Genomic DNA, 17,914 nt, shown 5'->3' on the forward strand with positions numbered 1-17,914 from the left:
GGTATGTACAGAAACTGTACAATGTTTTGACAACGCGGTGTAACTTAATCGGTCGCTTCAGCTGCGGTCTAGCAGTTTGTCTGGTAAATCCATGACGTCGTACTCTAAATCTGACTATGCAAATGTTCCGTGAGTCGCTTGTGCGTCATGAGCACATGGGAAATCCAAGCAGATCGTGATTTTAACCGACCATTTATTTCTACTCCAAGATTCGGTGGAATATATGATATTGGTTAACAAAAGAATGGAGAATAAAGGTAAACTTGAGCGCCTATTAATTGCTATAGCTGTTCCTGATCCAGTAGGCTATAACTTAATAAGGTTTGTGGGCAACATGGCTTTCAAGTAATGATTAGGTCACAAAATGTTTGTCAATGATTAGTATATAATCATGACATCAAATTGATGATTGTAAAGAAGGTTAAAACTTCTTTAAAAATATGGGTAACATGTTCGTACTTCGCATCAATCCATAGTCTACATTTTGAATTCAACATGCCCCTAGTTGTATAAACCAAGACATTTTCAGTATAACCCTCTGAATTCCTCACATAAAATGTATTGAACGTCACCTGTTTTGCACATTGCCAAAACGACTACCACGTTGTTGGAAGGTGCTTTATAACCATCCAATGTTCTGTTCCATTTTTACATCAAGTGAAAAATGTGGTTTGCTGGGTAGGATTTGTGTCTGTCCTGTTTCCATAAAATCATTTCAGAAAACTGTCTCATAGTGGACTTCAAATGGAATCTGGCTCTATCTATAGGTTTAATGTTCTGGTCTGTCACTAGATTGCGTCATTGAGACTAGTTATGAAAGTACATTTCAACCATCCTTGCATGTGACAACAAATTTAGATTTATTTTCCATGTAAAGTACAATGGATTCTACTCACTCTCTGCCCGGCTGGTAGACTCTAGTTTGCTGTACTCTGATGTACTCTGCTGTACTGTGCTCTGCTGAGCTCTACTCTACTCTACTGTCCTCTACTGTCTTCTACTCTACACTACTCTGCTACTCTCTGTCTGATGGGTAGTGTCACACATCCATATTACAAATGTATGAAAATGACCTTTTTTTGGCTTTACATCTGTCTCAAATTCACAAAACCACATAATTTATCATTTGGGTGACATTCAGAGTGCATCCTATCAACACAACCTTAAATTATTGTCTATTTGTAAAAACAGCCTAATAAAATTGTCCATGCTTGGATTGAGGAAATGAGGTCAAGTGCAGCAACCATTGTCCATACTTGTGTGTATGTGTGTGTTAAAAAGGTGGTCAAATCTGAGCTGTGAGTTATTGGAAAAGTGACATGTCATTTGTCTTGCTTGTGTCTGCAAGTCTGTGCATACGAGTGGGTATGTCCAGATTTGCTGTGTATGTGTTTGTATTGCATACTCTATGCCTGTTTCGCATGTGGAACACTAACCATGTTTTATGATAACAACAATAACTGTGTGTATCTATGTGCCACTCTGAGTGTATGTCTTGTCAACACAAGAAAATGACTCGCAAGGCAGTGGCCGTGTGTCACAGATGTGAGGGGGACCAGGTGGCTGTCCTCGATAGTAGCTGTTGTGATTGGAGCAGCTGCAAGGTTTCAATTTATCTTGATTTTTGGACAGAGGAAATTAAATTGTTACCGGGTTTAACTGAGCCTTGTTAATGGTTGTGTCCCTTTTTGCCGTAACATGTAATACATCATTGCACTGTCCCAATGTGACAATGCATTTTCCTATCATTCTATCTCTCAGTTATTAATGAAAGTCCATCTTTGTTATGAATCTTCAGGTCTTGTATAGTTCCAGAATCAGCATGTAGAATATTGCAATTACTTTAATTTGGAAGAATCTTTTAATGACAATAGATGTTGAGATGTTAACCAGGACAGTCGATGCAACATCACTAAGTAATAGTAGTGTTATCAGAAGTAATATTTTGATTTGACTTTGATTAAAGACCCAAGCACTGTTAAAGAAGATGACCAGCCGGCTGCCAGTTCAATTTAGCCTTGCAGATACATAATTAAGTTTAGAGATGGAGTGATACTTGGTTGTTGCATAACTAAGACCAGCACCTTTTAGATACAAATCTATAGAACAACCCCCAGATCAGAATATGTTAGTGGTATTTTGAACGTAGTGTGTTCAGCAGCATGAAGGTAGGCTAGCTCAACTATGATCTATATTGGTACTTCTCAAACACATTTCAGGAACTTTCCTTAAGGCATTTACTGTATACAATGGGTACGTTGGCTTCTACCTAAACACTGTGGAGTACAAATCATCTAGCTAATCTCCTGCAAAAGCTTTGTTCTCATTCATAGTGGCTAATTTACAGTGGGTCATCTAGACATCAACAGAACGCAAGTGTGTGTGCATCAGTGCATGTTTAGGTATGCCTGCTTTTGGGTGCGTATGAATACCAAAGGCCTGTGAATAAGTCTGTATATTAATATGTACATCGTTGTGTGTGTGTGTGTGTGTGTTGCATATGTTTATACGAGTGATCCAGAGTGTAGGTGCTCAGAATGAGTTGGAGATGAGAAACATTTGGCGTTCCATAGCATTCATGGAAAATATGCAGACACTGCTCCAATAACACAGATGCAAATCCTTTCTGTACAGCGGGCCTATGCAAAGGTGTGTACATATACCCTAAGTATATCCTGTCCTATCCTGGACACCCTCCTCCCCAGGGTGGCTGGGGTCATTGTAAGGGAACCAAAGAGTTCACAGTTGTCTTTCTCTTTGTCAGTTAGTAAAACAATTCTCAACTCAATTCTTCACAGATTTGGGAGTCAGCAACATGCTCTTCATTAAGGTTCCCGATTACAATGGACACATGCCACAGCAACACCCAAGACTGAAGGTAACTGCTCTCAGCCCTTTCTGGGGTTTTGTATTTGATAAATGTGTGTGTTTTTGGCACTTTTCTGAAGAAAGCACAGAGACAATTCTCATTACCTCAGGTTCACAGTTACCCATTCAATTCCAACAATTCCTCTCAGAATTTTGATTGGATTAGCTCTTCTCATTGTTTTAATAAATACACATTTAGAAGGGAAAGCCCCGCAGAACTTGTTGTTCGGCTTCAGTGTTGCAAGCTTGTAAACATTTTTGCGAAAAAACCGTACGTACAGAATTGCAGTTCATACGTATTTTGATGTAGTTCATCAAAATCATTGATTCAAAATCATTTATTCAATCATTTGAAGGTATTCATCATCCAATCTTTAAACGTTACTTCATTTAACACTTGTTTGGCAGCTCCAGAATTTGAAGACACTATTTGGAAAACTAATAATAACCAATAAGGTTGTATAGCCAATGGCTCCCCAGAGATTTACATCATGGACCAACTCAAATCAGTCCATACAGAGAGTCAGTCCCTCTTGGTGGAGTCTTCATGGCCAGCTGATGGTCATTCTGACCCTTCCCCCATTCCCCCTCGACCGTTACGCACTGTGTTGTCCCATTGAAAGTGATTCAGTTCCCCACCTCCCGGCTCTATCCATACCTCATAGCCCCATCCATCATGTGTAAAACGGAGCTAGGAGATTGCCAGCCATCTGGAGAAAACGATCCCATCACCACTTATGTCGTTAAGAGTTGTCCCTCCATACACACTGTCCACCACTCCATCCCACATCCCATGTTCCTATGCCTGATGAACTGACTGTGAGGTGAATCCTTTTGTGACATGTAACATGAGATGTTTTCAGTTTGTCCCTATGTCTCTCTGTCTGCCTCTCTCTCCTTTTTCTTTTTCCCTCTCATTGTCACTTTCTCTTCACTGCTAGCCTTAACTTGCTCTTTCTCGTGCATGAAGAAGACAGGACGTGTCACACTACCCTGTCTTACACACTGACTCCGTTGTGCCGTTCTAAAGCAGGCACGTCAACAACAATCCACAATGGATTATTGTACTCAGATCATGGCATGTACCCAGTACATATGATGACAATAGGGAGAAATATCACCTTCTGTAATCCATAATCTCCTCTCGTTCATATTTAACCTCATACTCCTTACCAGGTATTGGTGAACTTATTTTTGAATACGTTTTTGAACATCGGTACATCCATACCATGCTCAGAATGTCCATGAAAGTCCAGCTAAACTTCACACACCCCTCTGTTTGCTTAGTCAAAAGCAACAAACAAGAAGCATAATGGTGAATCGTTGTGAAATCCTGAATGTGACACCTTGTTTGGAGAGCAAACAAGGACGTTTGTCAACCGTCGCATGGGACGATTTAGGCTTTTTCTTTACTGTGTCTTTGTGTGTGTCTGTTTGATTTGCAATAGGAGGACATGAGACAGCGTGTGTCACTACCATTGAACATATGGACAGAGTTGGGGGATGGAGACATGGGAAACCAGACCCCCTGCCATTTCCATTGACACCTCACAGCATGTAAGCCAATATGTTTGCCCTCAGGCAACAACAAACATTTCCCTTGATTCATATTGACTAGATGCCTGTGGACTGAAGCATTTGGTTGTAAGGTGGACAGTTTCCAGGATTCAAATGGATAGCAGTTTCCAGTAGGGGGAAGGTTCCCAATCCCCCAGTGAACTATCTCTGAATAATCTGTATTCTTTAAGAATAATTGACCTCTTGAGTTGACTGAATGAGAGGTGTCCATCTCTTTTTTTGAAGGCGTTCTCCCTCCGAGTTTAGAAGGAACTGTGATTGAATAGACAAAGTTTCACCATGCACACAACAAATCACTATCCACACACCTGCAGGCTTATGTCAGACGTAGACAACATTTATTAATCAAGCTTTCATTTCAATTTCATAACTGAATAGGGTGTAAAATCCTTGCGACCAAATCAAAAATATGTTAGGGGTTAGCCCTATACGTTTGTCCAGCAGTACAGTTTACCTGGGTATAATGAACTTAAAGAGGTCCATAGTCCGCTGGGACGGTTGTTTGTAATAAGGATTGTACCTAAATGGTACTATTAATAGTACAATAGTAGTGAATGTTGTAGCCACAATGAAAGACAATTATACTGTTTAGATAGTGATTCATGAATTCATTGTTAAAACCTCTTTTAATAGCATAGTAATCAGGATTGTTCAAGAGCAGGAAATACAAGCCATCCAACACTGTGAGCAACACTTTAACATGAATACTACAGAAAAGTGCTGCTAAAGATTTGGTCAATGGACAGGAAAGATTTGAGACAAAGGATTCCCTTGAGGATGTTGAGTAATTTAGCTTTAGAAATACAGTGTCCACTTAGACTGATGACTAAACCTATGGCTCATCTTTGTATTTCTGGTTGATTTAGGACCTTTTTTGGTTTAACGTCTCTACTTAATGTTGAGTATAATCATCCTTGTGTGACAGTGCCATTGTAATATGAGTCATATTTGACATGAATCATGTTACCTAAAACAAAATCATGTCTAGAGTTACATATATATATAGTCGCTATTAAAAAGTAAAAAGGAATGTGTACCCACATAAAAGCAAGGGATCATTTTCAGATGTAGATGAAGGTCAAGCAATGTATGTGGTAAATACATTTTCAGAACATAGTCACTGTGCTTGACACTGTCATACAGTAGAACCATAGCAGTACAAGTGCTTTTGTTCTGTCAAGAATTGGGTTGGAAAGCATCTCTCATTACAAATAAATGTGTCTGGGGGACCTTGAACTCATCTGATGTCACAAAAAAGATTGTGCACCTCCCCCCCTCACATACACACACACACAGACACTCACACATACACACTCTCACACAGACACACACACACACACACACTTCCTTCTCAATTAGTCATGAGTGCTGCTGGGGCGGAAGCTTGGAGGAACCAGATCAATTATGTCAAATGGCTTCTCTAATGGACTTAAACTGATTATGTATGTGTGTGTTTCTATTTCAATGGAAGTGAGTGTGTAGGATTATTTAGCTGAATTGCATGTGTGTGTCTATTGTATGTATGTTCTGGCCTTAAGGGACCAATTGGATTTCGCTCCACACTAACTCGCATGCCATTCTCTTTTTTCCTCCAAATACTAATTTTAACCCTAGACATTCAAGTGTAACTGAGTTGAATTGGTTAATCATACACCTCAGTATAAATACCCCCCACTCGCACCATCATCAAAGAGCTAGCGTTTCGGTGGCACAGTTGGTGAAAGCGGTGTTTATGTGAGGTGGTCATTGTGTTTGTAGGTCAGAGGGCCTGAGTTCAAACTCCGGTGTGGGCAAGATCAAGAGGAAGCAATACTGACGGGTGACCAACAACACCTGTGACAGGGTAAGGTAAAGACATCTCTGAGAGACCTTGTGCTTCCTGTGTCCATAAAAGCTCTTTGATGGAAGCGCTGTAATAGTTAACTATTCCTGCTAGGATTGATGTACTTTATGGCTTTGCAGGGCAGTTCCATGGTAGTTGAGAAGAGCACATTGTGAAATGTCTCTGCCCTGTGCCAAATGCTCCATTTGGTCACCATCAGTCAACTTTTTAAGAGGGTCCCACCAATGAAATACCTCATAACAAATAAACAGCTCATTTGACATTTTATGATTTTGTTATTTGTGTTATTTACTTTCGTTTTCTACATTAGTTTATGATGTGTGCGGGTACAACAATAGGGACAGACAAAGGGATTTGGACAATTTCACAATACCAGGAAATAATAGCAGATATTGGACTCCAGGTCTACACTACATCCTTATCTCAACAACACAAAATTATATAAGAAAATCAATATGATCCGACACTATGTACACACACACTCATGTCGGCACACACATGCACATCCGCTTCCTTGTGCAAGGACACACAGTGCACCTGACAGGCATACACAATGCAGACAAAAGATGCACACACCCTTAGTAACATACACAAAACCTTTACAAAAAACATAGTCTTTTTGATAAAACACTCCTAACATAGTCCACATAAATTAGGCTGGGGGTTTGTGATCCACACACACTTACACGCACAGGCAGACAGTCAGTCTGTATGCACACAGCTGCCACGAAGAGTCACACAAGTCCCCTCTCCTCCCCACACTGACCTCCTCAAACGCCCTTAACCCCAGGGTCGACATCACTTCCGGTTACTCAGCTCCTTTTTTGCCAGGCCGATAGTCATTACGTCCAGAATGGCTACATTCCCGACAGCTGAGCCCTCCCAAGGGATGGAGGAAGTAGGAGGGGCCAAACCACCAGACCTCTGGCAAGTGCTTTAAAAAGTAAAGAGAGAAAAGAAGAGGTCATAAAAGTGATAGACATAAGGTCTTTATAGCTCTCCAAAGTGACCTGACAGATTGGTTTTGCCACACTATTGGGACCCATGTCTATTGGGACTGGACTATTAGGACCAATGTCCCAACATTGATGCTGAATGCTGTGTATGTACATTCTTTGTATAGTTTAGGTTGCAACTATAAACCAGCCAACATAAAAGCCCTTCAATAATACGTAGTTCCACTTAACTACAGTACATAGCTTTTTCTTTAAGGCATGTCAGTTTAACAACATTGGCAGCAGCACAGCAAATCCAGGAGTGTTAAATTCTTATGCTGGTGTAAAAAGTACTTGAGAATGGTATTTGCTTGTGTTCATTAGGGTTAACACTCACTCAAATTACACCCAATCTGGAACTGAAAATGGGACCTATTTTCTTGAAGAAGATTAAGCAGACATTGTTGATTTAATTAAAAGGTAAGTCCCACAGGCCACACAAAAGGGTTGGTTTGGACTTATTATATCTTATTTGTGTAAGAAGTGGAATTGGTAGAGAGATAATGACTTTTTGGAGAGGTTCCTCTTGACAAAGGCATCATAGTATGGTATACATATGATGGAAAGGCAAATTGCCAGGTTTATGATGTATTCCACAATGTGAAATTCAGACAATTTACTATTTAACTGTCCTAGCTGTGCAACACAGCAGCCACACCCCCCAAGAGAGTATATTTAACTTTCACCCTGTCGTGCACCATTGCGTCTCTCACCCAGACGACAGGGGTCATGAACTCTGTGACCCCAAATGACTCAGAGTGACAGTCCCATGAACTCTGACCTTGGCACTGGGATGTAGACTATTCCCTCACAACCGTCTACTTTAATCTTTAGGGACAAAGGGAGGAGGAGTTGTGTTTGCAAGTATAATTTCTCCCTATGTTCTGCTGCCTCATGTTATTCTCAGTTCATTTCACATTACAGCTTATTGAAGTGAATCAAAATTGATCATACAACCTGTGCCGTCCAGGGTTACTATGATTTAGCAGGTGTGCCAATGAAGTTAACGTTTAACACCCTGTTTCCTCATGGGGAAAGTAAGCATGAACAGGGTTACATCATCAAAAGAAGTGATAACTACCCTCTGACAACATAATGATCATTCTACTTTATGACAGACAGTCTTGTCAAAAAGGATCATTGATGGTAACATATTAAAAGTGACATGTCAGCATACTTTATCCTGACAGGCCATCATTATCACAGAAATACTATCTCTTGAAATCACTGACCAAGCATACACTTTCGTTCTGGAGACGAGAGCTGAAGACAAAGAACCACATATCAAACAAGTTGAGCTTCCTTTGGAAAAAACGGGACCCAAATCATTGTCCCTTTGTGTGCTGCACTCTGTGTTTTCCATTTCCTATGAATGTTTTGGTAGTGGGAAGCTTGCTCATATTTAGGGGTGTTTTCATCTGCATGCCAGCCCACTAACAATAGTCCTATCGTTCGTGTGGAAAGCAAAGCATTTTAACTGTGGGCGAAGTGCCATTATTATTCAACCTCCTTTTCCATTCTTTATTTATAGACTGGGCTATGCTAACCAAAATGCTAGTCAGTAACACAGAACTCAGATGACAGACGTAGCTATAATTGTTTGCAAGAATAAACAAATCAAGAGAGTTTGTTACTCCACAACAATCTGATGTTGAGATAGACCCTTGTTGTTTGGTACATTAGTCCTTAAACCTTGTGCTGCCTTTGGGTCACAATAACCCAAAGGTTCACAATGACCCATCGTTGTGCTGCGACAACTTTACCCAATACAAAAATAAAAATCATTTTCTTTTAACCTTCGCGCTGTGGGGGAGTGAGACCGCCCAACTTAAAGAAAATGTTTCACTTTATTTTTGTATGAGGTAAAGTTGTCGCAACGCGTGTTGGGGTCACAATGACTGAAGGGTCACAATGACCCGAAGATAACACAAGGGTTAAGTATAACCTGGCAACCTGCCTCGGTTTTGGCAGACACCAACTGTCCCCACCCATCAGACATGGATGGAAAAGCACAACCATTTCAAAGTAAACTAGACTGGTTTCATTTATATGTTATATAAACTTAATCACAGTCATTCAGAGGCTTAAAATGGTGACGGCTCAATTAGCACAACATGGCTTTCTAATCCAAAAGGGTTTACCGGACAAGGAAAGATGTAATTCAAAGGAAATCATGTTGTCATGGAGACAGGAGGAGTTGTGTCATTATGTAAATTTTCCCTGGCCCTGCTAAAGAACATGCCAACCTTAACACTCTTCTTCTGGGTGTGTTACAGTGAAATGTAAGAAATTGATTATCGTGATGATATTGCTAAAGAAGTTGATCTTTCAAACCTACTTTGTTAATGTATTGGACTAATGCTAACTTTTATACACAAATGTAAATGAGAAACCTCCAAACACTCTCCCTGTTTCCCTCCCATGAGTTCATTAGCGTGACATTAATAGAAAGTGGAGGAGAGAGTGTCTGATTTGAACTGGTATGTGATGTGCGTAATACAGACTTCTATGTTGCCAAATGTGTTACTGGATATTTCCCTCCCTGTATTCCATTGTCCCTCCCTCTTCTCTCCTTTCTTCTGGGTGGTTCAATGCTTCTCTGTGCTCTACAGGGTTCTGTTCTCTCTTATCTCTGTGCTCTTTTATAAATTCTTTAATTTGTCAACTTGGCTATTTCCTTGGGACATACTGCTAATGCTAGACAGAGAAACAATGTGAAATTGTGTGCAGCGGGAAAAAGTTTCCAAAACCTTTTAGTTAAAAAAAATTATGTCCCTCCTGTAAATAAGGACCTGAAAACAATCAGTGGCTTCAGATCCAAAGGATGTGGAGGTGGAGGGTTGCTTTTGTGGGTGGGTGAGTTGGTGAAATAAGTCCTGTGCCAAGCCCCAGCCCAATAGCTGTCTGACAGCAGGACTGAACACCCTCTTTACCGTAAACAGCCAGGAATTTTGGCGGCAATTCCAACAATGTTGTCTCTTTGCCAACCCTCAAGTCCAACCCAACTGTCCCATTACGCCACTTAAAAAAACTGAGTAACTGTGAATATCATGACTGTTTTTTTTTTTTTCTGTTAAGGAATATGGATTGAGTCTCTCAAAAATAAACTTTTTTTGAAGGGAAAAGGCACTGAAATGGGAAAGTTGAGGTTTGATAAAGAGACAGACGGGTTTGTGTTAGAGATTACTGGAGGTATTTCTGGTTGGGTGTTTCTGAGAAATGTGGCCTTCACACAATAGCCTACAACGATGAGAAAGAAGCTCTGCATTCTTGGCCGCCCATGCACAAACTTTGGCAGAGCACACAGCTAAGGGTATTGGTCCCTTACAGCTAAAGTTTTCACTGTGGAGGAGACAAGTCAGCCCCTGTGATCTGTTGCTGTTAGAGATAACTCAAACATTAGGGAATAGAGAGAGACAGAAAGTAACGAGAGTGATAGGAGTGAAGATATTATTGACTGGAATAGCAATAGTCAGCTGTGAAAAACCCCACAATAATATGTTGAATTTGAATTAAAACCCTACTAATAAGAAGTAATTTGAAACAATTATTTGAAATAGATAACACAAACATCTATTTACTCTCAGGTATTAGAAGTTATTATTGAACCATGGCAGTACAATTCTTCTTCATATCATTAAGATAATACTAAGTTCAGACTAGTTCAAGCCTTACATCATCCAAATGCAAAACTAAACCATAGAAAAGTCCCATCCCATTTATTATTAGCCAATGGCAGCGGGTAAAAAACCCAGCAGAGGTCACACTTTAGATATATCATGCCCTTACAGTGTACAAATAGAACCTTCCTTTTTCTGAGCACCACCTCGAAAGCCAACCCTATAATACCACTCATCTCCAGTCCAAACTCATTGACCCCCAACCCTCCTACCATACCAGAGCAACACCTGTCAAGCTAGGGGTATCAACTCACGTCCTAATTTATGAGACCACAGCTGTTGGCCTGAGTCAGTTAACTTCTTGTGATGACCTCTCACACTTTAAGCCGGACAAAATCTGGAAATGTGAGAAAATGTGTTCTTCAAATGTCCCCAATTATAAAAAATCTTACATGAATTTTTGTTTATTTGGCAAAAAAAAGCAAAAGAAAATGACCTGAAAAAACAAGAGACCACTATTGACTGAGTAAATAAGGCAAGAGGGGCAAATAAGTCTGTACCTTAATGTCAAAACAAATAAACTGTAGAAAGACTAGTTACCTGATTTCATTAAGTAAGGAAACACTTTAATTCAGTAAAGGAATATATGTTTTGGTATATTCTGATGTTTTTCCTAATTGTCAAGTATATAATATAAATTGACTTGTTCATCTTTATTTGGCCTTTCTTATTCACAATCAAGTTGACGTCACACCATCTGTGTTTGATTGATTTGACTTAAACAATTCAATTGTGTTGCCACTACATCACTCTTACGTCAAAGCAAACAGTCAGACAACTAACCAAATGCTTCTGTCTGTAAGTATCATAATCCAATTAAACAAAACGTAATTTTGGCAGTGTCATTCCCAGGAGACATGTGCAGCATGTCTCTGTCTGAGTTTTCCCAGAGCCGTGAGTTCCTTCAGCTTCTTGGAAACTCTGGGACGAAGGAGTGTGGTAACGCTGGCCAGCCCCAAGTTGGAATCCAGGCAACAGCTGCAGTGGTCAGAAGAAGGGAAAGGAGATCAAGGGACTAAAAGAGAGGCCATTTTTAAAACAGTAAAACCAGCATAAACCCCTGCTTCAAAGTCTGATGGTTCTCTGGATGTTGGAGCATTGTTCTCAATCTCTTTTTCAAAAAAGCAAACCCTCTAAGATGGCTCAGTTGTGTTAAACATGGTGTTTGCGTCGCCACTATGCCCCCACACAAACTTATTTACTTTCCAAAGTACAAAAGTATGATTTCTACTATACTCATTTTTCAGCCACTGCTAATTCACATGTATATGCAATTTATTTATTAAACAAGTCAGTTCAAGACAGTAATTCCCCCTTGCCTTTGGGCCCCTATAAATCTACAACAGGGGGCTTAATATCGATTCATGAACATGGCATACACTGCACATATTAAAATGTTTTTACTTTAAAAGTCAAACAAATCCAAAAATATTGTCAACAAGCTTTGCGATCCACCCTTTGAATGTCTAGAAGTAATTTCAACTGTAACATACGCATATTCTGAAAATTGTGTTTAAGTGTGCATAATAGCAAGGAGGCAAGCTTTCATAAAGTAAATGTCAACTTCTGGAAAGCCGTGTGTGTGCACCATTTTTCTGTATGTGCATGCTTTATGAGTAAGGCCCCAGGACAAGAAACCCCATAAAGTACTCAACACAAACATTTGATCTTGTCAATTCAATGTTTTATTTGAGGTGTATCAATAATACAAAATGAAGTTATTTATAATCCTTTGCGAGAAACGCAATTGATTGGATGGTAGCTATAATGAGATTCAATTGCAGTGGCAAATTAGTTACGGGTGGTAACACACCTGTTAACACAAATTAGAGATTGACAGCATATTCTCTAATTCAGACCAATCACATCTAACACACAATCACACACACTCTGAGAGTGTCACATGCAATTTGGAGGCAGATGACTTAGTACAGAGTCTTCACCATGTCCACAGCTCTATTCAGTGCTGAATCAGATTGAGCTGTGAACAACCCCCCCCCCCCCCCATTTACAGCTTTATGAGGGGGTGAAGGCTATTATCTAAATCTCCCCGATTAGTTAGGAATGCTTTAGGTCAACACAGTGTTCCCTTTATATTCAGTCTATCCCAGAAAAGGCAATGATCAACGGTGAACCTATCCTTGGGTCATCTTAAATCATGTGTGAGCTCCCATGACTTAGCACATCGGGGGAGTGCCACAGCATCTCCTTGCTTTCTACACACCCTTTCCTTTTTTAAAGGCAGCATTACTCTGAGTTTTCTGAGAAGACACAATCTATTTATACAGTAGCGAGTGGGACGGTTCCTGCTGTGTCAGGGTTGGGGGCCTAGGAGTGTGTGAGTTGGAGACTGTGTGTGTGGTGGGACAAGGGGTAGTGAAATTGGGTCGGGGAGGGGCGATAAGCGCAAGGATCATCTTACGCCGTTAAAAAGGCCAAGAGGCCAGCACAGCAGCCGGTGACACACAGCTGGTGAGGGTATGTCAAAGCAGATCCTGTCAGAACACAAACCCTCACCTTACACTTAGGCTGTCTTTTGGCTGTATTCTGTTCCGCTTTAAAGAGAGGACTTGTTCCGTCGGGAGCATGTGGTATTAGTCAATACAAATACCCCATCTTGGTTTACGGAGAATCTTATTTTCAGTCCTGAAAATATTGTATTGTTGAGTGAAACTGTCAACCTTGCAACACACATTCATAATACACAGCTCACATGTTAATAATTACCCATAGGAGAATCTGATTAAACATTTAATTTAAAAAAGTGTAAACATGCAGATACACATTTAGTGCCTTCCTATGTGCTCTCAGACAAAATAGAAGCTCACCCAAAAATCAGGGACTCCTTAAAAATGATCTCCTTTACTCTGCTTCTGTGCTATCCTCATCTTAAACATCATTGTAGGCAGCAACTGAAAGAGATTCCACACATCAGCAACCCTAGCATTTTTGTGTGTGCATTTCCATGTGTTTGACAGGCATCTGTTCTGGTCTGGCCTGCTGGCTGGGTGGCTGCCTCTCGACTATCACCTGAAGTGAAAAACTCCTGTTTCTGCCTGGCTGTCGATTAGCTGGTCTGATAAGAAGGTGGAGAAGGTTTAATTTTTTCCCCACAATCACTTCAGAGAACAATGAAGCCCCCATGTTTTTAGTTCCCACAAGGCACACCTGTGTACTTGTGTTGCTAACACTTTCCAGTGTTAAAAGCTAGGAAATAGCTTTAACCCAAATAATACATCACTTTTATCGTGCAGCTTATTTTTGCTTTCGTACATACAGCAGAGCCTCATCTACAATTTTCTGTAGGAGAGCCTTTTGTACTGTACACATTTTACAATTACATTTAGTCATTTAGCAGACGCTCTTATCCAGAGCGACTTACAGTAAGTACAGGGACATTCCCCAGGAGGCAAGTTGGGTGAAGTGCCTTGCCCAAGGACACAACGTCATTTGGCACAGCAGGGAATTGATCCGGCAACCTTCTGATTACTATCCCAACTCCCTCACCGCTCAGATGTTTAACACATGTTAAACATTTTACTACAAAGGAGGTATAAATCTAGAGAGCTGCAGAGATGTGGAATTATTTTTATTACATTTACTGTAACATATTGGTATGTAATGTTGCCTTATATGTTCAGTAGTCTAGCAAGTCTGTTCCTTTCCTGACCTACTCTGTCTCCCTGTGTTGATAAAACCCTGACACAAGGCAGTACTGTACCACTGTTACTCTGCCCTGCACAGCTTTAAGTAGCGGACACACAGACAGGAAACTCATATTCACACACATCCCGATCATAAAAACACCCAAGCAAGGTCAAGCAGGGGTGCAGGGAGCTGAATTCCTTGAGTTTCATCATTCTTTGCCATGGTAAATCACACACCCCATAATTGTTTGCATTATTTACTTTAATTTTTTACAAAAAAAGTTATTATTATTAAGTTATTATTCACATACACTTGACATAGCAACACAAAATGACAATACTTGGATCTCAATAAAATTGAAATGAGCTGGTTGCATGCTGAATAAGGATCAAATAGAATAAACAATGGGATAATGTATTAAATTTTTTACAAATAAAACATTTACAGCATCAACACACAATTCAAGTTCAGATCTTATTTGTAAACACAGCACTGTTTCTTGCTGCATGCTGCTGTACAGTGCATCGGCTGCCAAGTGGGGTAACGCTATTAGCGTGTGCCTAATGCCCCAAGCTTACGGTCCTGCCCCTATCAGGTGCAAGCAGTGGGGACACAGAAAGCATGCGTAAGACTGATAAAATGTCTTCTATTTAATGCTTTGCTGACAGTTTATCAAAATACACACACAACGGCTTGTATATGATTTATTTAAGTTCCCCAGACAGTAACGTCAACACGAATGAACTGATAGCCAAAACAAGGTTTTGACTATCGTTTAAAACAGTTCTGTATCTACATCCATGAAGTCAATGAGATAAACAAAGTGTCTGATTTGGTTAAATAGAATGCGATTATATTTGGGTATGTATTATGTGTTTCATGCTTTCTTTTTAAATAAGTATTTTATTTTAACTAAGAATTTATATATTATAAAAACTGCTGAAGTTACTGAAACCATCAGACTCCCATCAAGTTTATCTTTACTATGGTGTTGGGATAGAATCTTCTGGAAGGTGTGGACATTTTCAGGATCATGTTTTCACAAGCACACCTTATCTTGATTTGGAAGTTATGAGGAACAGTACTGTGGCAGTTGAAAAATTTGCATTGCAACTGACTGGGTCTGATTTTCATACAGTTTATCATCTTTGATTTAACAAGTCAGTATATGTTGTATGTTACTGTAAATAAAAATTGATGGACACTAGAATACAATTTTAGGGCAACCAGTCTGTAATATCTATGATTTGGTATATTTAAACAGCTTCAAGTGAATTAGAACCAGATGAATGTATTTTCTTTTGTTTGCAGACTTTGGGCATCGTCAAGTATCTGTCAGGTTTATAAGAGACCTCCTAAACATACGTCTGGTAGGAGGCAGGTCATTTGTTTATACGAACTTAGTTTGGTTGACTTTCATACAACTTGTCATTTAGGAGTGTCATATTTTTTTTATTTTTTATTATGGGGAGAAAAAAAAAACATTTAGTGTGGACATATTTCTAGTTGCAGTACAATCGCTACCCTGACTCCAACCATGACTCATCCAGCAGGACAAGAACAGAATAGACACTTCCTCTTTTCTATGGTCAGTTGGAGCCATTTTTGGGGAGACAGTTTCCTCGTCTTTCTTTCTACATCCCTTTTCTTCATTCCACCTCTTCTCTGATCCCTCACAATGTCCTTTAATGATGAATTTGCTTTCTGTTATTGTCAGTGGCAGATGCTGTAAGACCATATTTCAAAGTTTATTTCATATATTTAATAATTTTTTCTGCCTCTGCATTAAGCATGCATCCTCTTTGCTTTTCTTATTGGGTAACGTTATCTAAGAGCTTTGGAATAGAGGGTGCCATCCAATGTCTGACATTTTGAGTTGTTCAACCACTCCATATAAATGATTGTGCTCATGACTTGCTTGGGTGACTAATAGTGACTACAGTTGATTGAAGAAGGTTGATAAACAATTGAATTCAAATGTGTACTCTGTATGCATTCGTCCCATTTGTATCAGTAGTTTAACTGTTTCTCTCTTTTGTTTGGCTTGTTTTGAAATTGCCCTCCATGAATTGATAGACCGGAGTCGAGGATGTTCTTCCCCATGGAGGAACAACCTAGAATAAAGGTCAACATTTGCATACTGGTAGGAATACTTCTCTCCTTTCTTTCTTGATCTCTCTTTTTGACACACAAGCATCCATACTTTCACACATAAATGTTTGAGCCTTGCACTATATTAGGCAGACACAGCATGATGGATGTTATAAAAACGTCTACCATTCACATCAACATACCTCGAAGTGAATCACACTCCAAACTCCCAAAGAATCTGCTGCCGTAAGACCAGCAGTGGAACTATTTTTGATGCCATCCCGTTCTCGTGCCAGACTATTTTTGATGCCACCGTAGTGTAATAAAGCTGCCCTATTTTAGGTGACATGGGGATGGCATTATGTGTATCCCAGTGGTAGTCATATAGGGTATGGAGAAACAGGTCACTGCAAGACCTAATATAGACATGGGCAAGATTTCAACAGGAAGTCGATAAAGCTATATCATTCCCATCTGCCTTGTGCTTAGTATGCGCTCAACATACCATCACTTCTGCAGCGCCCATCTTTTTCTCCTCTCCCAAAGTCTCTCATTTTCCGGCACTCACATTCTCCTTTCTCCTTTTTAATCTCATCATATTTCTTCCATGATTCCCTGTCACTCAAGGGGACTTTGTCTGAATGTAATCTCTGTCTCTCTTTCGCTCTCTCACTGCTGAGCCATCAGATCCATACTATGGCCAGACAAAACCAATGTTTGGGGTGTCCTAAAATAGACCTAGAGTGCTGGCTGGGAGAGAGATTATTACTCTACGGTTCAATAAAGGCCTAGACACTTGGAGGCAGGCCAGCGAACCACAGCAATGATTCAGCTCTATCCAGAAGGAAGTGCAGATTCTATTTAAATATGTCTGTGATACTTAAAGGGGGTTTCTCTTCCTCTACCTAAACATCTGTATTGATTATTCACCGTTTATTTTTAGTGTTTTCAGACAATGGAAATGTTTTGCATCCATTCAGTGGAATGCTCTGTAGTTACAGCTTGTTTACAATCCATAAATCAAATCCATGTAATGAGAGATACAGTTTAAGAGAGATACAGAAGTATTTTTATTTGAGTATGGGATGTAAATGTCTTGTGTAGAAATCAAGTCAGACAAAATGTAAAATATAGTAAAAAATAAGAATTATTGAGATCATCTTTAGATGTACAGTGATGTGAGGTGTTCACTTGCTGCTTGAACAGGTATG

General features: G+C 39.8%; 1 long non-coding RNA gene across 3 annotated transcripts; it reads left to right on the forward strand.

Moving 5' to 3' along the window:
- The first annotated feature begins 100 nt into the window (after positions 1 to 100).
- On the forward strand, positions 101 to 6,556 carry LOC146271436 (uncharacterized). Of its 3 annotated transcripts, XR_014767083.1 has the most exons (6): positions 125 to 257; positions 2,522 to 2,649; positions 2,799 to 2,878; positions 4,317 to 4,425; positions 6,205 to 6,289; positions 6,409 to 6,556. It is a non-coding gene; the product is annotated as an uncharacterized LOC146271436 (long non-coding RNA). The 3 variants fall into 3 exon arrangements; XR_014767084.1 differs by lacking the exon at positions 2,522 to 2,649 and having other exon boundaries at positions 101 to 257; positions 6,205 to 6,294; XR_014767082.1 differs by lacking the exon at positions 2,522 to 2,649 and having other exon boundaries at positions 101 to 257.
- Positions 6,557 to 17,914: the final 11,358 nt, after the last annotated feature.

Source organism: Hypomesus nipponensis, chromosome 10 (assembly GCF_054491055.1).
Source record: "Hypomesus nipponensis isolate SF chromosome 10, ASM5449105v1, whole genome shotgun sequence".
Lineage (NCBI taxonomy): Eukaryota > Metazoa > Chordata > Actinopteri > Osmeriformes > Osmeridae > Hypomesus > Hypomesus nipponensis.